The sequence below is a fragment of the Aedes albopictus genome, chromosome 3 (assembly GCF_035046485.1).
Source record: "Aedes albopictus strain Foshan chromosome 3, AalbF5, whole genome shotgun sequence".
In the NCBI taxonomy this organism is placed as follows: Eukaryota; Metazoa; Arthropoda; class Insecta; order Diptera; family Culicidae; genus Aedes; species Aedes albopictus.
In genome coordinates, this window is record NC_085138.1 from 301,385,403 (window position 1) to 301,407,218 (window position 21,816).

General features: G+C 42.2%; 1 protein-coding gene across 3 annotated transcripts in view; it reads right to left on the reverse strand.

Annotated features, from left to right (window-relative positions):
- Positions 1 to 21,816, reverse strand: part of LOC109418606 (nyctalopin-like) — a 473,642-nt gene that overhangs the window by 172,433 nt on the left and 279,393 nt on the right. The window lies entirely within an intron of this gene.

Consider the following 21,816-nt stretch of genomic DNA (forward strand, 5'->3'; position numbering starts at 1 on the left):
TCCAGACATGTGACACATCAAATCGTGTCTTTGGCGATAGCCTGATGAACAGTTAGCTATAAAATAGCCTTACGTCACACTAAAGACAACTGGTAGTGTTCCGGAATTGGTTCCGAGAGTCCCGTCGAAATTGTCAAACTCTGCATGTGACACCTTCAATTTGCAGCGTTTTTGGTTAACCGATGAGCAGTTAACAAGACAATAATGTTAGACCATATTTGGTTCAGCCGGTAGTTACCCGGAATCAGATCCGGGTAGTAAAATGTAAAATTTAACCAAACCCATGGATGCGGTACATCAAATCACGACCAGTCTTGTAAACATTCGACACTTTTTACTACCTTCATTTCGTTGCCGAAGTCGGGTGTCAGTCGGCTTTGTTACATTCGTGCGCTATCGTTACCTCTTACCTACACACAACACGAGCAGTAGAACGAAGATCAATAAACATAAGAAAGGGTCAAATCAATGTTATTTGACACGATGACACGTGTCTAATTCTAGCTTTACGCATAGATTTTCAGCCAATTCCGATTATGAATGTTAATATTAGTTTATTATTGCATGTTGCATTGAATACGACACACAGATGGGCAACATAGCTCTTAATATGGAAGAAGACAGGAATAACAAAAGCCGAACCGTCTCCCGAAGCCGCTATCGTGGTGAAGTGCATTCGTTTGACATTTTTGTTTCGAACAGTAGTTTGATTGCTTGTGTTGCGAATGTCGGAGACAAAGGAGGCCGAATATTGACGAAAAGGTCCAAATGACTGTGATCTCTAACAAGACTGATCACGACTTATTGACAACCTGATGGAAAAATAGGGTCAGACCACATTACATTCCCGGTAGTGTTGCGGGTTCAGCTGTGGCTTCGAAAGTGGTTAGAAGTAAAAGTGAAGCAAACCCATTCATGCGATATATCAAATCGCGGTGATAAGGTAAAGGTGAATAAATAGCAATAAAATATTCTCAGACCATAATTGGGACAACCGGTAGTGTCATGGTCCATGACTCATGGAATCAGATCCGGCTATCCCACCGGAAATTACCAAATATAAAAATGAACCAAACCCATACATACGACATCAGATCGCAGATTTTTTGATAATCTAATGAACGGTTAGCAAGAAAATAGCCTTAGATCACATTAGAAACTAGCTGTTGTGTAGCAGAACCAACGTTCATGTGAAAAATTAAATCGTGGATTTTTTTTTAATGGCCTGATAAACATTAGGTATGAACAACAGTGACGAATAGATCTAAGTTCTCATATATGAGAACAAAATATAGACAAAACTAAAGCGATCCCATCAAATCGTACCATTTCAGATTCCTAAGGTGTAAATTTATAGCAGGATGGGTCAACGTTGAATGGAAAAATAAGAATTTGATCGCGTCAACAGAAGATGGTGGCTGTTTTATGGAATTTTGAGCTCTGAAACTATGTAAAATAAGTGTATTTGGTATGGGAAATATGTTCGGAGTCCACCAGAGTATCCAAGATAGCGGTCCAAAGTCTAATATAATGGCCCAGTATTCAAGTTAGTTCCTATTTTATAGGATTTTTAATTCTTGCATTATGGGCATATTTTGTATGAAAATATGTCCAGAATTCAAAATTTGTAATCAGAAAACCCAAGCTGTGTGCTGTTTCACAAGGTCTGCAATTTGACTATAGTTTGAATGGGGAAGAATGCCGGTCTTCGTCCAGAACTGGTAACCAGAAAATCATAAACGACATGCCAAAATTCGATACGGCGACTATTTTATGTAATTTTAGGTGCAGAGTCCAAAAATGAATACCAGAACATCCAAGATGGGGTCTCAATGTTCAAGATGGCGGTTAGTTTAGTTGGGGTAGATATCCGGAGTCATGAAATGATGACCGGAAAATCTAAAATGACGTTTTAAAATTTTGCTGCTTCATGACACTTGTTTGGTTTGAGTTTTGGATCGTTGTCTTATATTTTCTGTATATTGGATGTTATGCTAATATAAAATGTATCCATATTGAATAGATTTACAAGCAGTTTTCATTTTGTATTTAGGTCAATGTCATCAACATGTCGCTCGAGTTTTGTTGAAAGCACGAGAAAGGCACCATCACCGCTAGGTGGATTAATTAGGGTTTTTATCTGTATTAACGAGATTTGTAGCCCTAGGCTAGTTCATCTCGGGATGGGACAGAACAGACATTACAGTCCTGTACACTTTTGAGTTCCATTTTTCCAATGATATCCATTGAGACACTGTTGCAAACTGACTCAGAAAGTTACGGTATGGGAGATTGGAAAGTTTTCAATTGGTCAGTCAGTCTTGAAGTAGTCATTTATCAGGATTTGTCTAGGTTGTGTTTAAGACACACAATTCGTACTTGTCGTTTTGTTTATTTTTTTGATATGTTCCGTTATTTTTCTTCTTTTGTCGTCAGTTGTTGTATATTTGTCAAGATTTTTAATTTTTGGAATATTGTATGTATTGTCTTATTTTGTTCGATATTTGCTACATGATGTCATTCAGTACTATTGGGGGCTGTCCATTAATTACGTAAGGGTTTATAGGGGGAGGGGGGGTCTGAAAAATCTTACGTGCCATACAAAAATATTTGGCTTTCCATACAAAAAATCTTACAAGGGGGGGAGGGGGTGTCGAAAAATCGCAAAAAATCCCTTACGTAATTAATGGACAGCCCCTTGGGGAAGTCTTAGTAGAATGTTAGATAGTATGTTTGTCATTTATATTTTCGAAAATATGCGTTTTTATACTGTACTTTTTCACGTTAAAAAGTCGTCTTTTGTCCACAAGCATAAAAAAGTACAGTATTGGTCCTTATTTTCTATAAATGTTATGTCATAGTTTCTCGCTCTTCATGTAATACCAAAATTCACAAACGTCGAAATGTCTATAAAATACAGCAAGTCAAAGGAATAATTAGTTTTCGTCGTGTCAAGCTACATTGGTGTCAAAAATGCGTCTATGTATGTATTGATCACACGTTAGCTTTGAAACTATCATCATTATTAAATTCTGGACTTTCGTTTACAACATTAGTTATTTGTTTGATTTGTTTGATCTAAGTAACAATAGAGGCATTCAAAACATTAGGATTCAGTCACAAAACGAACACGTTTGAAAACGTTAAGCGTGAAAATATTATTCAAATCGTAAAACAATTTCGAGAACATTGTATGTGCAGATCAAAAGTATTTATGCTCGTCCATAAAACACGGTGTGATTTGGAAAAAGGCATTGGTTTTTTAGTTTTGCGTGGCCTAAGAGATGGGGGAATATTGGAGATTAGTTTGGTGTATTGAGCTGTGGATAGAATGCGTTAATAATTATATAGTCGTCGTTATTTACCTTTAGGCTGATTGATCAGTAAACATTTTATATGTAATACTTGCGCAGTTGTTCCAGTTAGTTGCTGTTATAGTTTTGGGCTCATCCTGGCTTCATGTTGTGATGCATTGCCCGAAATCAATGCTCGATACATTGCATTGTTAAAGTTGAGATACATGAAAGGAGAGGAAAGGTAATATTAGTTCTTTTTGATGATACTATCACAACGGCCATTCAGAATGGTTCAACGGGTGCAGATGAGAAGATCATCCCTGCTGGCTTGCAGCGCTCATCAAAGTGTATGGTAATGCTTAAATTATACGAATTCTAAAAAACAAATGCACGAACACGAACACATAAAAAGAATGATCTTCCATCCCACCTTCAAGTGATCCTCATAAGTAGCATTTTTCGTTCAGGCACTTTGAATGTCCATTTACAACTTGTTCACACAAGAAATCTGCCTCGACCAAGTTGGCAGAACGCGCCCATACCCCTTTCTGAACCGAAGGCAGGGCTTTTGAGTTCCATTTTGGCCCCATATCAACTGTGCAAAATTTCAGCTCGATCGGAGAAACTATATTTTAGCGCCAGCTGTTTTGAGTTTTGCTTCAATCGACAATATGGTCACTGCACCCCTTTGATTCTGGGCTCCTCAAATAATAAAATCTCATCATTTTATCGATCGGGAAAGACTTAATAACTTTTCCACGAGCGACGCATCGCTTTGCAGCGTTCGGAGGTCTGATTTATCGTGAAGTTTTCTACAGAAACCATTCATCGATTTATTCTAAGGGATCAGAGGTGGATCCATAGTTAGTTTTCTTTGAAGAAGTGAATTTTCCTCATACATACCAAATTCTATGAAAACTTTTAGAAAGGTGGCACTAGAATATAGTTTATTCGATCGAGTTTCAATTTTGCACAGCTGATATGGTGCTGAATGGAGCTCAAAAAGTTTACAGGATCGAGAGTATTCCCATTTTTATTTTTTCCCATGTCTCCCAGGCTAGGGTATACCTATATAGGGGGATTAGGGGCATAATGGACACCCTAAGTAAATGAGCACGTTAGATATAACATAGTAAAACTTAACATATTATTAGTTTACTTACAACTTTAACTTGTTTCCTACATATTTCAATCATTTACAGCAGGTAGAATGTCTGTATTGTGAAGAAATAATAAATTCTATACCATGTGTTTTTCAGGGCTGGCAGGAAAGGTACGGGGCGAAAAGGACACCCATCGGGGCATAATGGACACCCCCGCATATTTTATGCTGCTTCTCGACCAGTTAGGTAATTTGCCTACGGGGATCAACACCACAGATGTATTCCATCTTAGACGAGTTTACATAACATCAAAGTTAAGTAAATAAACTTAAACCTAAAATAATCGGATTGATTTTTTCCAAACTATCTAAAACGCCTCGCAGTATGCAATACACGTGCATCCATTCGTATTTGCCAGTGTTCATTTCGCCCCGAATCGACTACAACATTGAAATTGCTATTTTAAGTCAATTCTGATCAAAAATAGAATACTTCATCTATTGCTAAATTTGCGTATACGTGTAGATAAACTACAATTCACTTGTTTTATAAGGTGGACACACTCAAACACTCGTAATACCTTATTTGCTGCTGCTTCGAAATTATAAGAATTTCGCTATATGAAAAACATATTTCAATTTCAATGATACCTTGGTTATTTTGGAGCAATATAAACGGTACAAAAATAGAACCATGACTTGTTCGTTTACACTTATGCATCGAAAGTTTTACATAAAAGTCGACGGTTTCGGCAAAAACAGGGGTGTTTATTTCGCCTCGGGTGTCCATTATGCCCCTAATCCCCCTATATACTCTATAGAGTCAATCGAATCGTTTCTGAGCTGTAGAGTACGATAAGTTGGGCCCGAGTGTGTTTTGGGAGGCAAAGTGGAAGTGCCGCTTTTATCATTCGGGTTGGCCGCGTCGTCGTCGATTTGACTGTGCGCAGCGTCATTTCTCGGGTGTAATCGGAGCGGTTGAGTGTTATTTCGGAGACGAAGCCAGTCAGTGGAAGATGCTGCAGTACATAAGCACTGGACAGTTGGATTGATATTTATCGGTGAGCTCGTTCTATTTTATTATAATAGTTAATGCTGATGTATAAAATTCACCATTATAAAATAAAATTATGCTGTTTTATTGTGTACTTACCGTAAAACACAAAAAAAAAATAAATACAAAAATTGTATTGTATTTACACACGCTAGACACTATTTTGATCTGGTCTACAAAAACCGTTTTAATTTGTTGTATCATCGTTTGTTTTATCTATTTTACCGTTGTGAACTTTTTAATTACGTGTCATTTCGTCGCTGTGAAGTGGAATTATTTCGACATCGCTACTATAGAAGACGCAAAATCGATTTAATTTTTCAACCGTTTTCTACCGTATCCCCGCCGAACTCGAGTTTATTGTCCAACACCAGACTGTTGTATCACAACAAGTATGGAGAAAAAACAATGCGGTGCTTGCCAGTTGGAGGTGAATGAAATTGAGCCGTTGCGCTGTGGATTTTGCGATGTGTATTTCCACATCGGCGCCCAGTGTTGTAGGTTCAACCTAAGTCGCCCCAGCAGAGACCTTTTCTCGCAAGGCAAGGCAATGTTTGTTTGTGCGGATTGCCGAGATGAACTGAATGGCAGAAGTGTGAAATCGTACATTGCCGATATGCGTACTTCCGATGCTTCTCCGTCGTCGTCGTCGTCGTCGTCTGGTTTGCAAACTCAGGTTCAACAGTTGACTCAACTAGTGGAAACCCTGAATGAGAAAGTTGACTGCTACATTGCCAAAGATACGACTGTTGCGCGGCCACCAATTCGCTCTAACGATGCTGGCGGCTGGCCACGACTTGGAGTCAAACGTCGTCGTGGCAATGATAATCAAACGATTACAATGGCAGCCGATCGTGGAACGAACTCAATTGATCTCAGCGATTTATCTGTGCCGAGTCTGACACCGGAGGTACCCCCACCAAAGTTCTGGCTCTATCTCTCAGGATTGCACCCACAAGTGACCGTGGACGACGTTCAAAAAATTGCAGCTCGTTGCCTGAAACTGACTGCTCCTGCCGACGTCGTGCGTTTAGTGGCTAGAGGTGCTGATGTGACCAATTTGACGTTCGTGTCGTTTAAAGTTGGCCTCGACCGGCAAAGGATCTCGCTCTTGATGCCTCCACTTGGCCCAGTGGAATCCTTTTCCGTGAATTCATCGATCAGTCAAAAAACCGGACAATGACGAGCAGCACCGCCCAACCCAACGATGCGGTCTTCGCAACTATCTAAGGCCCTTTTCCGTGGACGGTGGCGACTCTAGGGTTTACACCGTGAGCTACGATACCTTTGAGCGATTTCATGTGGACGGTGGAAACCCCAGGGTTTCCACCAGAGGCGAGTATCCTATTTTATTGTCAAATACTTCCGAACCTGATGCACCTCCGTTACAGATCCCGGCCGATGATAACCGCTCGTTGTGGGTTTATTATCAGAACGTGCGAGGAGTGCGAACCAAGATTGACGCCCTGTACTGCAATGCCATAGATTGTAATTATGACGTCATCATTCTGATCGAAACGGGCCTCGATGCAAGCATTAATTCGACACAGCTGTTTGGCGACAATTTCAATGTGTTTCGTTGTGACCGGAATGCAAATAATAGCACCAAATCGAGCTTCGGAGGAGTCCTGATTGCTGTAAATCGACGTTTTTCCAGTTCTATCATCGACATTTCCAGTGGTGTAACTCTGGAGCAGATCTGCGCTTCTGTGGTGGTCGGTATGGAGCGGTTGCTACTGTGTGCAATCTACATCCCTCCAGATAAGAGTAAGGATGTCAACGTAATGAATAAGCACATTGAGTCAGTTCAAGAACTGTGCAGCTTAAGCTCCGCTAATGATTTTGTTCTGGTGTGCGGCGACTATAGCCAGCGTGACGTATGCTGGAGTAAATGTGACGGTGAGATTCGCCCCTCTAATTGCGGTACTTTATCTGCGGCCAGTTCTGTGCTCGTTGACGCAATGGATTTCTGCAATCTCCATCAAATGAACACCGAGCGAAACCACTTAAATCGGACTCTAGATTTGGTTTTCATCTCCATGGACATGTCCCCCGAAGTTGTACGTTCTATTGTGCCACTACTGCCGATCGACCAACATCATCCACCGTTGGAAATTTCCTTGCAACTACTCTCTGAAGTCAATGACGTAGCAACCGTTGGCATGGATCCTGTGGAGTTAGATTTCAGCAAGATTGATTTCGAGGCTCTGACCATCTTCCTGACTGAAGCTAATTGGAACGTTCTCCTAGACGGACAAAGTGCTAACGATATGGCTGAATCATTCTGCGCATTTATTGTAAATTGGTTGTGCACAAATGTACCAATTCGTCGTCCTACAGTTTCACCTGCATGGAGTACTCCTCTGTTGAGAAGATTGAAACGACGACGTAACACATTTCAACGTAGACTCCGACGAAACCGTTCTTACGAAAACAAACGTAGCTTCCATCGAGCCTGCAACGAATACCGAACTCTTAATTCCTCGCTGTACAAATCTTATGTTTTGCGAGTGCAAACTAATTTACGGCGCAAACCGAAGAATTTTTGGAATTTTGTCAACTCCAAACGTAAAAGTACGACCATTCCGGCTAGCGTTTTCTTAAATGACCGCGTTTCCTCGACGTGTGCTGAGAAAGCTGAACTGTTTGCTGCTCATTTCTCATCTGTGTTTGCTGCTGCATCGCCGACTCCATCTGCCGTGAATGCCGCCATTTCAGACGTGCCAGTCAATCTTCTGGACCTGGATATTTTCGAAATAACGCCGACTATGGTCACGAATGCGGCAAAAAGACTGAAGTGCACCTCCTCACCAGGTCCGGATGGGATTCCTTCGGCCGTGTATTGTCGCTGTGCTGGAGTTTTGGCTGAACCACTTTGTCGTATTTTCAATCAATCGTTTGAGGATTCCAATTTCCCAAAGATTTGGAAGCAGTCGTTCATGGTTCCGATTCACAAGAAGGGAGAAAAGCGCGATGTCAAGAACTACAGAGGAATCACTAACCTCTCTGCAGCATCCAAGCTATTCGAGATGATCGTGAGCAACGTGGTTTTGGAGCAGGCTAAGCGCTATGTTTCTGCAGATCAGCATGGTTATATGCCGGGTCGTTCTGTAGCTACTAACTTGCTTGACTTCTGTACGACGTGCTTTGAACAGCTTGAAAACGGAACTCAAGTAGATGTCATTTACACCGATCTCAAAGCAGCGTTTGATTCGATCGATCATACCATCCTGTTGGTGAAACTGACCAAGCTAGGCACGTCGGACCGATTATCATCGTGGTTTCACTCCTATTTAACTGGAAGAACGCTCCAAGTCAAAGTTGATTCTTGCTCGTCGTCAAGCTTTACAAACTCATCTGGTGTTCCACAAGGAAGTAATTTAGGCCCACTCCTGTTTCTGCTGTTTTTCAATGATGTATTGCTACTTCTTGGACCTGGTTGCAAACTCGCCTATGCCGATGATCTGAAGCTATATTTTATCGTGCGCACTGCTGAAGACTGCATTCGGTTACAATCGCTACTGGATATATTTGTAGACTGGTGCCATCGAAACCGTCTAACAGTGAGTGTTCCCAAATGCATGGTCATGTCCTTCCACCATACTGCTCGACCTATTGTACATGACTACTCCGTCAATGGCGTTGTTTTGAAAAGAACGGAAAGTTTCAGTGACCTGGGCGTCCTTCTGGATCATAAACTCACATTCAATCTGCATCGTTCGAATGTGATTGCCAAAGCGAACCGACAATTGGGATTTATTTCGAAAATTTCCCGAGATTTCACCGAACCGTATTGTCTCAAAGCACTCTACTGCTCACTTGTACGACCTATCCTGGAAGTGCTGCAGTTGTTTGGACCCCTCACCAACTAACTTGGAGCTTGAGGCTCGAAGGTGTGCAGCGCAAGTTCATTAGATTTGCGTTACGGAATTTGCCCTGGAGAGACCCGCATAATTTGCCTGCCTATGCTGATCGCTGCAGGTTGCTAGGATTAGACACGCTGGAACGTCGACGTAAAATTCAACAGGCAACTTTTATCGCAAAACTACTGAACGGAGAAGTAGACTGCTCTAGACTTCTTTCGTCTTTGAATATTCGTGTGGCTCCAAGAATGCTGCGTGGTGGTTCCCTGCTTCAGCGTAGATTTCACCGAACCGCCTTTGGTTACAACCAGCCATTCACCGCGATGGTCCGTATATTCTCGGTAGTTGAAGATCTCCATGATTTCGGCGAATCCTCCAACCAGTTTAAGACGCGGGTAACGAACTCTAATTTGATCTAGATTAAGAAACTTTCATGTAGACAACAGTCAGATGGAAACAAATAAATAATAATAATAATAATAATAAAAAAAACGGAGTGAATATAAACAATGGGGCGAATAGAAACAAATAACTTAATGTAAAAAATATGGCATTTATTTTTCAAAATTCATAAAAACTTAATTTTATTAGCTAGTTGAATACTACCAGTGTTTCAATGAACCTTTATGGGATGATAATTATATTATTTTTTGTGAAAAATTTTTAAAGCAAAGTATCGATTTATAGGCAATAAACCTCCGCCATTGAAATTGTGTTTTATTGATTCTTCGTATTCTGCTATTCTGCTATTCTGCTATTATCAACGCATCCCCTGGCTTTCGCCCATCTGCGTTGTCTTTTCACTAGGCAATACGTCTACCAATTGATGTTTATGGGCTTGCCGGACCAAGTCATGTAGCTAAGCCAAACACCCCACCTACAACTGTTGGGTAGGCACCATTGTCCCGCCCACTGGTCTTTTACAGCTAGTTGTAGGTGCATGTGTGCGTGTAAGTATTGGAGTGTGTGTGTTAGTGTTGGTGTATTGTAGACGCCAACTCGTTCTAATCCACTCTGATTGCTAACACCCTGTTGAACCATTGCCCTTAAATTTGGCAATCTATGAAATAGAATGAGTTTAACGCCTGTAAAAAACAGTCAGTTAAATCAAACAAGGAATATTAGTATTAAAGCGAAGATACAACGAAGCAACGCCCCGAACCTCGAGAGCACAAACCCCAAGAACCAAATGACAGGCAGCGCCGATAAGTATATCGACTGGTCACCACCACTGAATAACCGAGCAAACCCCCCAGCACAAACTGCCACCAGCTCTCCCGACCTGCGCCCAACAAATTCGAGGCACAGCCCAGCCTTAGCTTCACCTTAAAACCAAAATCTAGATTACAGAGCACAATACTTCCCAAGTAACCACGCAGCTCGAGCCGCAAATCACGCACAACACGGCGCAAATAAGACAAACACTACCCCGCCCGTACAACCGAAACGGACCTAGAGTAGAGAAGGGTCTCTTTCCACTCCAACCCGGACTCAACTGCACCCACAGGGCAGCGCACCTCACCCACACCGCACTCATTCATGCATCACTGTCCGAGCCGCACGGTCACCTGGGTTGAGTCTATCTGCATGACCTCGCTCAACCCGTAACACAGAGTTAAAATCCCTCTCTTGCGTTACAAAGTACTCCCTCTTCCCAAAAATCTGTGCGTGGTATAAATGAGATCTTACGGCTGAAGACATCGTCACCAATACAACCGCCAACACTGAGCAGTCAATGATGCCGGCCTTATCAACGACGACCCCCTCAGTCCCAAACCCAATTATCCCACACTACCCAAGTAACCACCCTGCTGAAGCCGTATGCACCGCACGCACAAAGCACACACACACCGACACGCACCACCCCACATAAACCACCATGGCCGAACAAAAGCGGAAAGTGGTGCCACCACTGCTGAATCACGACTTTTTCAGTATAATTCAGCAATCGTAGATCCATTCCCCGACCCTACTCAGCCCCAACGATCCATAGCAATGCCTGTCAATATATGCGCCTCACACATGCAACCCCTACACCCTGACAGTATGGTCACTTGGGTATCCCTGGGTTTTTGACATGATGGTCAGGGATCACAGCCATCAAAACGTTCCACACTTTATCAGGCTTACGACCTGTAGACATGATGATTTCTCAATAGTTTCAAGCTCTTTCGGACCTCCCGCTATTGGAGACCATCATGGCTAGCGGTGTTTTTATTGATTCATCGTATTCATAGACTAAAGTATTTTTCGACATTCGACAATTTTGTCTTCATTTGGTGCATAATTATAATCTAGTCTTTGTTTGTCTTCGTTTGAATTAAAAGTTATTTCTGTCTTGAAATTGAAAAAAATATCGAAATTTGTTAAAAGCTGTTTCTATTCGTCCCGTAACCTTTTTTCAAATAAGTTAACGAAATAAAAATTGGTTTTGAATCCTAATTACAGAAATTAAAGAGGGAGGTGGGACCCAAAGATGAGACCCTTGCAACTGACTTTTTATGCACGGTTTCAGAAATACTTAAGTATGCTGGAAGGTGTTTCTCTTCGCCCCGTTTTACGGTACTTAACAAATATTGTAAAGTTCGTAACGTCATGTCTTGACACTAGTTCCCAGAGCACTTTTCGTTGATAATAAATATTTTTATTTCATTTTTTTGCACTCACATAATTATTTGAATGCCCAGCCAACACGAAGTCGTATATGATGTAGAATAGGATGCTAAAGTGGAGGTCATATGCGTACATGCTTCCATTTAATCGCGTGTAAAAAGTACGCATATCGCCTCCACTTTAGCATCCTATTCAATATCATATGCGATCGCGTGTTGGCTGGGTGGTTCGTCATCGTCGAATTTTTTTATATTTTAGTCAAAATGAATAAATGTGTTGATTCAAATAAAGGTTGCAGGAATCACATTACTTACCAAAGTGAATCACACTACCATTCCTTCCCTTCCTCGATGACCGTAAGGACGTGGCCGGCGCCGTTATTGACTTTAAAATGCTTTGAATTTTCGAAAATTCACATTGAGAGCGGTATCTACTCCAAAGCTCCGTTTGTTGGTTCCTTGTGCAATTTCGATTGTTCTGGTCAATCATAGAGTAGCAACTACGAATTCAAGACCAACAATTGAAAAGGCCGCAACAACATTGCGTAAACAAACACGTTTCTGTCCACATAGGGCCTTCTGGGATCAACCCACGCATCTCACCACCATTAACAGAAAGCTTGATGTTTGCGCTTTCTGTTGGTGGTGGTGAGTTGTGTGGGTGGAGTTCGAAAGGCCTCGACAGAAACATGTTTGTTTACAAAATGTTGTTGCGGCACTTTCAATTGTTGGTCTTGAATTGTACGGTCATCTATGCTCTGCTCATGCTCATGCTCATGTAGAGTACAGGTATCAGGTATCAGAAGGCCGGCTCCAGAGGCACGTTATCCTCCATTTGGGACATTTGTGCCATCGCCAAAATAACAGCCTATTTCATCATCTACCTGAGGGAAAAGGAAGGAAAAAGGATTTGGATGGGGATAGGGACAGGTAGGGAAATAGGAAAAATACCCTGGAAGAGGGTACTAACGCACAAGCGTACCACAATGGGTTCAAACAGCGCCCTGAAAAGGGCACTGTAATAACGCATAAAGCGAAAGAGAGCCTATAGCTCTTTACCACAGCGGGTTAAGAACAACAGAATATCCTGAAGATTCAGGTTTCTGAAGTCAGTTTCACTTAATAAGTGTTTACCGAATACTCGGAAACGCAGTTGCGCGAAAACTGGACAGTTACATATCAAATGATACGAAGTTCCATAATCGGATTCACAGCTATCACAGGCAAATGAATCAGCTTGCTGAATATTCGCCATGTGATAGCTGAGTCGGCAGTGGCCAGTCAATGCTTTGACCAGCATGCTGCAATTCTGCTTAGACAGATTAGTTAGATACTTCGCCACCCGTAGAGATGGCTCAGCACTATACAATTTGGTTTGACGACATGACTCCAAACTATTCCAATATTGTCTGTGTTGAGTGACAGCCCAGGTGTGAATCTGAAGCTTAATCCAACACTTCGATATCGGAATAGCTGGCTCAGGGCCAATGAAGTCATGTGATGCTCCAGAGCGAGCTAACTCATCAGCCAATTCATTTCCAGCGATGGAAGAATGACCAGGTACCCATACAAGGTGAACAGCGTTTGCTGAATTCAGCTCCTCGATTTGAGTTCGACAAGCGATAACTATCTTCGACCTGGAGTTGGCCGAAGCAAGTGCTTTAATAGCAGCCTGGCTATCTGAACAGAAGTATATTACTTTGCCCATTACGTGCTGCTGAAGTGCTGATTGCACTCCGCACATAAGAGCAAAGATTTCGGCCTGAAAAACGGTACAGTGTCTACCAAGTGAATAAGACTGATACAGCCTTAGCTCACGAGAATAAACACCAGCACCTGCTCGACCTTCGAGAAGGGAGCCATCAGTGTAACATACGATGCCGTCTGAAATAATTCTTTCCAGATAACCAGATGTCCACTCTTCCCGGGAAGGGAATTTCGTGGAAAATGTCCTATATGGAAAATTACAAGCAATTGTAAGATCACTTGGAGCAAGGACAATTTTGTCCCAATTCACCAAAAGTGGAAACAACGAGGTGTGTGTTGAACTGCGGTTCACAGGAGTTTCCTCTAGTAGACCGAGTACCCGTAACCGGTAAGTGCAAGAAAGGGCTTCTTGTTTGAGATGAATGTGTAGTGGGGCAACGTCAAAGAGAACTTCTAGCGCTGCCGTAGGAGTTGAAGAGAACGCTCCAGACATCGCCATTAAGCACATCCTTTGGAGATGGCCTAATTTTGATTGGACCGTTCTCACTTCACCCTTTTGCCACCACACAAGACATCCATAAGCCAATATTGGCCGAACCACAGTTGTGTAAATCCATTTGATATACTTGGGTTTTAGACCCCAAGTTGTACCAAAAGTACGCCGGCATTGCCCGAAGGCCATACAAGCTTTCTTGATTCTGAACTCAATGTGAGGTGTCCAGGAAAGCTTGGAATCAAGAATGACTCCAACGTACTTTACCTGTTCAGTCACATCGATTTCAGAATCAAAGAGACGCAAAGGTCGAACGCCATTACGGTTTCGCCTTTCCGTGAAAAGAACAATAGATGTTTTACTCGGATTAACCGAAAGGCCATATAGGCGACACCAACCCTCAACTACCTGAAGGGCGTTTTGCATCAGGTCGAAAAGGGTGCTGATGCACATACCAACTAACAATGTTAGGTAGTCGTCGGCAAAACCATAAGTAGGAAAACCGCTATTATTGAGTTGCCTCAATAGCGTATCTGCTACGAGATTCCACAAAAGCGGTGATAAGACTCCCCCTTGGGGGCATCCACAAACACTCAATTTCCTAATCCCTGCTAGACGCAATGTCGAGAAGAGATATCGGTTTTTGAGCATTTGGTGAATCCAATTGGAAATCATTGGAGATATACCATGACTCCGTGCGGCTTCCAATATGGCATCGAAAGACACGTTGTCAAAGGCACCCTCGATATCTAAGAAAACACCCAAACAAGATTGCTTTTGAGCGAATGCTTTCTCGATATCGTAAACAACCTTGTGTAAAAGAGTCACAGTGGACTTACCAGATTGGTAGGCATGTTGGTTCACATGAAGAGGCACGTTGGCCAGATGAGCATCACGGATGTGATGATCCACAATGCGTTCTAAGCATTTCAGAAGAAAAGAGGTCAAACTGATAGGTCTGAAACTCTTTGCTTCTTCATACGACGCACGACCCACTTTCGGAATAAACTTTACAGTAATATCCCTCCAGGATTTGGGAATATACCCTGTAGCAAAACTGCAAACAAGTAGTTTTTTCAAAACATGTTTGAAATAATCAAATCCCTTCTGAAGCAAAATAGGATAAATCCCATCTGCCCCAGGAGATTTGAAAGGAGCAAAGCTATTAAGAGCCCACTCAATCGATTCTATAGTTACAATACTCCGAGCCGAAGCTAAAGAATCATAACTACAAGAAAAGACATCAGGATCATCCGAAGATGTAATATCCACACATCCAGGGAAGTGTGTGCTGAATAAGCATTCCAGAACTTCCTCATCAGAGGAAGTCAGATCGCCATTTGGCAAACGAAGTTCGTTCACCCGGAAATCCTTAGATTTCGCAAGGATTTTGTTTAACCGACTGACTTCACTCAAGCTGGAAACATTTGTGCAAAGGTTTTTCCAGCCGGATCGTTCAGCAGACCGGAGAGCTTTCCTGTAGGCCTTGCGAGCCGACCTGAAAGCCTCCGAACCAGCCGAACGTCGTCTGTTCCAACTCTTTCTACATTGTTTCCTGAGTTTCGCCAGATCAGAGTTCCACCAAGGGGTTCCTCTTGTGATCTTCACAGACCGTAGAGGGCATGCTTCTTCAAAAGCTTCCATGATGAAGGTCGTTGTAGTATCAACGGCATCATCTAAATCACTTGGAGTGTCAATGGATGGTGAATATCCATGAAATTTGGCTGCAACCAAATCAGTATAAAGATCCCAGTTTGTTGACCGAGGATTCCTGAAACGCAATGTTTGCGAAGTAACATTTAAATGTTCAAAAAAGATATAGCGATGGTCAGATAAAGATTCTTCATCTGACACATGCCAATTGGTCAGCTCGTGACTAATTCTGCTAGAGCAAAGCGTTATATCTAACACTTCCTCTCTAGCAGATACCATGAAGGTTGGGCGGTTGCCTATGTTAAGTAATGCAAGATCTGTACTACTTAAGTACTCCATCAAACTGGAGCCTCTCAAGTTAATGTCTGAGCTGCCCCAGATGATATGGTGAGCATTAGCATCACTGCCAACAATTAGCGGAAGGCCTTTTGAAGTGCAGTATGCGATGACTTGTTTGAAAGCATCCGTAGGGGATGGTTCATCATGTGGTAAATACACAGAACAATAGACGTATTTCCTGTTGAGGTTTCCAACAGATACATCAATTGTGATAGCACATACATCTCTGGTGGTTAGTTCAGAGATGAGTGTAGCAACTATTGCGTTGTTGACAAGCACACAGGCTCGAGGCATGACACGCGAGTTTGCCATTTCATGTTTACTGAAAGTGGCAAACACCGGGTTCACAAGGTTTCCTAGATAGAAATTTCCCTTACGAAAGTAAGGTTCTTGTACCAAGGCCACTTGGGCTGTACCATTTTGCATAAGTCTGCAAAGATTGATCGTTGCTGTTCTTTTATGCTGAAGATTGATCTGAGCTATCCTAACCGTAGCCACTACCCAAACTAGGTAAGATTAAACTCTTCGCAACAGCAGCACAACAAAGAACAGCAACAATAAAACCAAATCGGTATCGATTGGAAAACGCCAAAGGCGAGGATACACAGAATACACTGTGTAAATCGCATAATGCGAAACCATATAGGTGAAAATTTAAACTAATTAACAACATCTTCATAATCCCGCCCTTATTTAGCCTCAAGTGAGACTAAAGAAGGGCAGCTGATTGTCTCGGAGAAACACAAGGTCCACTGCACCATTGCTCCGGTTAGCGCAGTAAGGGCTACATACTGTGGAGGGCGCCCTGGTACTCCACAGGCTCCGTTAGCGGTTAGGTTTTTATTAGACCCCCCTAGCCATTCATTCCTAGGCACGGTAAGCATAAAGCCGCATCACACCATGAATTAGGGGTCACCTGTTGGTGGATTCTTACCACCGGAACAGGCGGTCCGTAGTGTTATTCTTAGCCAATTGAGACAATCGCTACCGACACTACACAGCTATCTAGGCTGATCGAGAAAAGAAGTTAATATTGATGATCAACTTCATACGGACTCGAACAGCCGGGTATCACACTACCATGTTTGTTTACAAAATGTTGTTGCGGCACTTTCAATTGTTGGTCTTGAATTGTACGGTCATCTATGCTCTGCTCATGCTCATGCTCATGTAGAGTACAAGTTGGGCCCCCAAAAGCTTGAATCCAACGGGCGGTAAACTAAGAACTCACTCCTTTGAGGGGACGAAGGACAACTTCACGCTAATGGAAAGTTTTTCAACAGGCCCCACACCCTTGAACTACGTAGTGTACAAAATGAAAAAGACTAGTTCTAGACATTTGAGTTAAGTTTTCACAGCTCAAACTGAAGAGTATTAAATCTTTGATTAAAACTATTCCTTGTAATCACCTCTGGGCGCTACGTCTTTATCCAGACTCAGACTGATACATTTATAGCATCGTCTGCCACCACCTCACCGTCGTCGCCATATCCAAATTTAGAACTCCATCTGTCGCTATGCGAAACGTGTCCGCACCGCATATAGCACTTGTTATGGAGTAAATCGTCAGAACTTGTTCGCTGCAGCAGACAGCCAGCGGTAGGCAGCCAGAACTTGACGGGGAAAGCCTGCCTTCAAATACAAACGTGCCGATTTCAGACAGTTGTCGGTTGCCTGTCTGGACCAGCAGCGCCGTAGATGGGTCGTCCGCACAATCCACCAAAGGGATTCAAGTGTCGTCATCACTCGTTGGCAACGCCAGAAAAAAAAAAACAGAACCTTCCGTCGTCGTTGGCTGGCTGCCGGCTGGCCATGGCGCGTCGCAAATCTCAGTTTTGGTAGTCTCATTTCCCGAACTGCGTCGAGACAGAAGAATTAACAACGTTCTTTGACTTTCCCGACCGGGTGGCGCGGCGGGGAAATAAGTTGTTGTAAATTTAATGCACAATTAAAATAATTCACAAGGTTTTATTACGATCGCGGTTTGTCATTTACGGTGCTACACGCAAGTAACAATACGTTCAGATCTAAAATTGGAAACCCCCATTAGAAAGGTTGCATTGCTTCAAATGGGACACCATAAACAACACGATTCTCGCAATCTGCGCCGCATCCTACGTGATGAGATTGTCAGCCAACTTTTTTTTTCAGACCAACGACAACGACGACGACGCTTAATTCCCTCTGGAGACTCGGGACCGACGCTGATGGAGGTCCAAAAAGGAAAAACATAAAAACCAGGAATCACTTTGTCGGGGATAATCATGTCTGTAAACCGCAAAGTCACTACTGGCACACAGCATCTCACTCCCCTTAGCTCTACAGATTGGTTTGTTCTGGGCAGGGTTACCAGACAAAAAATATCTGAAGACATTTTGGAAAGAACTCCAAATGTAATTCCGAGAAAACCTATGAGATAAATCCCGAGTTGATTCCTTGATGAACTTCTAGAGAAACTCCTCATAAGTACTGCGAAGATGATGATGGAATTGCGTTAGACAAAAAGTGAGTAATTTTTCTGTTCGGTGTACCTGTATACCTGGCATCACTTCTCTACAATCCTGATGCGTTCTGTGTTCACCATCACCAACTACAGTAGCGGCAGCGTGATCCGCAATCTGATGTGCTTTCGGAATGCACGCTGTAGTAAGGGACAGGATTCTCTGTCTCTAGAGGGATCCCGGACCACAGTTGTGAGGGGCAAGCGATGATGCAAGTGTGTGCTTTATCGAGTGATACACCGGAGTCAAGCGTGGTGAAAATCGTAATTAACAGGGCAGACCTCCCCGCCGCAGTTCCGGTAGCGAGAGGTGAGAAAACCAGAAAACATCAGGAAGGGGGAAGCCTTTTTCGATGCGGACGGATGACGGAGGGAAAAGTTACACGTGCGAGTGCGAGGGATTCTGTTCGGCAAGGTTGGTGACAATTTTCCGAGTATGATGATGGTGATAATGGCGATGATGGGGAGAACCATACTAGGTGGAACTGTACAGTGCACGCATGCAGCGATGAAGGGGCGGAGAATACGGCGAATAAGCCTGCCGGGGAAAACCACATATGATGTTACTGACATATCTACCAGCAAGGGCAAATGATAATTACATATTTTCATTAAAATAATGACTACTTTTATTATTCCTTAATTAATGGAATTTTGCTTTTATCACATTTGGTCACGGTGGTGGTAGTGGTGGTCGGTTAGGGTAGAAATGGCAGATTATTGTCGTCTAACAGGGTTCCATCATTGAGAGGTGGTGGCTCATTGAATGGTGGTCCGAGGCTAGATTTTTTCCAAAGATGACCACTTCATATCGGATTGGGTATGTGATGCACGACACAATTTCCAGAAGTACTTATTTACCATTTTCCACGCAATCGGCTTTGAGGAGGCATGTGGCAGTCACAACCATACTAGCTCAACCTAAGGTAGTTTTCCTCCGTGAATTCTCCTAGAAGTTCCCCTGGGAGTTCCCTTAGGATTTCCACTGACAAATCCTCAACATTCTCTCTCCGGGAGTTTCTCTACAAGATCCTCCGTAAATGACGGGAGGTTCATCAAATAATTCCTCTAGGAGTTCCTCCGAGAATTCCTCTAGCGGTTCCTCTGGGAACTATTTAGGGGTTCTTCCGGGAGTTCCTCTAGGAGTTCCTCCTTGATATTTTTTCAGAAATCTTTCAGTACTTCCCTCAGAAATTCTTCGAGAGTAGCATTCATTCAGAAATTCTTTGTGATAAAGATTTATTCAGAAACTCATCGAGGGATTCATTTAGAAAATCATCTTTAATTCTCCTGCGAATCCTTCAGGAAATTCTCCAGGGCAGTTTTGCAACATTCTGCCAGAAATAGGCCAGGAATTTCTTCAGAAAAGTCTTAGTTAAAATTGGAATTTCCTCCATATTTTCCTCGAAATTACTCTTGAAATTTATTTAATAATTTGTCTCAGAAATTCTTCCAGCGGAACCTCTAGAAATATTTCCAAAAAAATCTCTACAACAGCTTCCATGCATTTACTCAGAAATTGCTCCATCGATTCCTTCAGATATTCGTATGAAAATTATTAAAGGATTTCTTCAGAAATGCTTCAGTATTTTTCATTTTCAGAGACAAAAAGATGAGGATTCAGCCAAAATATCTCTAAAGATTGCTTTAGGAAATCTTTCACTAAGTCCTTGTGAAATTTTTCCAATGTTTAATTCAAAAATTTTTTTTAGAAATTTCTTCAGAGTTCCCTTCATATCAGTGTGCGCAGAATATGGCACCGCAAGCGAAAGATAGGCAACAAAGAAGGCACGGCAACAACACTTTGTTTTTTCGTTAGCAGATAAGGACAAAATCGCTCCTGAGTTTGTTCACAACAAAAACGGTAGGAATATTTATCTCGTTCTATTCACATCGTGATTTTCGCATTGTTTTACAATTGAAACTCGACTCTGAGGTTTGCAAGAGTTATAATTTGTCCAAATGCATATGAATTCGATGATGTGGGTCGAAAATTTCATCAGAAAATCCGGAATATCGGCATACCTACGCACGGCAAGCGTTGTTTGTTTTATTGCTCTCATCGCCTGACATGCGCTTGTTGCGGAGCGTCTTTGTTACCAACATGCACCGCTTAGGACAAAGCGTTTGTTTTTCGGCGTGATCCGTTTTTCGTACCCTGCTTCAGATATTTCCTCAAGAACTTCCTCAAGAAATTCTCATAGATTTTTTTTATGCAGATTTTTATGGGTTTTTTTCTGAAACTCCCTAAGAAGTTCTTCCTGAGATTCGTTTAGAAAATTCGTCTTTAATTTCACCAAGGAATTCTTCAGTATTTTCTATGGGGATTTCTGAGACGTTTCTCCTTCAAAAACATTTTCAGACAATTCTCCAGAAAGCACTTCAAAAATTGGTTCAAAACTTGCTAGGTATTTCATTTAAAATTCCCGCAGGAGATCCGGAAAATCATGCTAGAATTTCTGCAGAGATTCTTGGGTTATTAATTTTAGTGGTTCAGGCAAGAATTTCTCCAGAGAATCCTGCAAAAGTTTGAGCACAGACTTCTTCAGAATTGCCACTCTAAAGGTAACTCATACAATTTTTCCAACAAATTATTAAAATTTTAATTATTTATTAAAAAATATTAAAATATAATAGGGTAAAAGCTCCCTTGGTGGAGGTAGTACCAGTGATAGTAGATGTGATACAAAGTAATAATTAAGCACTATTTCGACCAAAAAGCTCGCAAATTACCTTTTTAATAGATGCTTTATCTTTAATTAATAACACTTATTCAGTTTTGTGTTCTAGATTGTCATTAAACCTATGAAAAAAAAATTACATTCCCTAAATTTGTAGCTCCTTTGCGCCTATAGTGGTGGTAGTGTTGTCATAGTTGTAGGGCATCGTACACAAATTACGTAACGCTATAGGGGGAGGGGGGAGTCTAGCTTGGCGTTACGAGCCATACAAAATGTTTTTGGTTTTCATACAAAAAGCGTTACATGGGGGAGTGGGGAAGTCTGAAATCGCTGATTTTAGCGTTACGTAATTTGTGTACCATGCCTAGGTCCCGTATGAATTCGGTGGAACGCGCCACTGTAGGAACCAATGTTAAATTTTACCACCATAATAGGAACCGTGTACATGGGAAGGTTCCGGGTCATTTGGCCGAACGCCATTTGGCCGAATGTCGTTTGGCCGAATGCCATTTAGCC